Genomic DNA, 355 nt, shown 5'->3' with positions numbered 1-355 from the left:
CTGGGTGCACGCGCAGTGCTGGGACAGGGACCAAGCCCGGGAGGGAGGGCGGGCACGGGCCTGCACGAGGCCGGGAGCAGCACTGGCACGAAGGATGGGCAGTGCAGTTCTTCTGGTGTCACCACCCGCTGCCCAGTGAGCTGTCACAGCCGTAGGTGGCCTCTCGTTCTAGCCTGTGCTTCTAGTCTGATCCTGCGAGTGTGTGGGATCACTGAAGCTTTTAACCTTTTCCTCCTGCCCCAGCCTGTGCTGGGTCTTGTGTTACCCAAAGCTGGCTCTTGAGGTTGGTGCAAGGTGGGGATGAGACAATGATAAAGCAGGAGCCAGAGCAGTGCCATGGTGGCAGGGGATAAGC

Source organism: Buceros rhinoceros, unplaced genomic scaffold, assembly GCF_000710305.1.
Source record: "Buceros rhinoceros silvestris isolate BGI_N320 unplaced genomic scaffold, ASM71030v1 scaffold16541, whole genome shotgun sequence".
NCBI classification, from domain to species: domain Eukaryota; kingdom Metazoa; phylum Chordata; class Aves; order Bucerotiformes; family Bucerotidae; genus Buceros; species Buceros rhinoceros.
Note: the sequence above shows the minus strand (reverse complement) of the source record.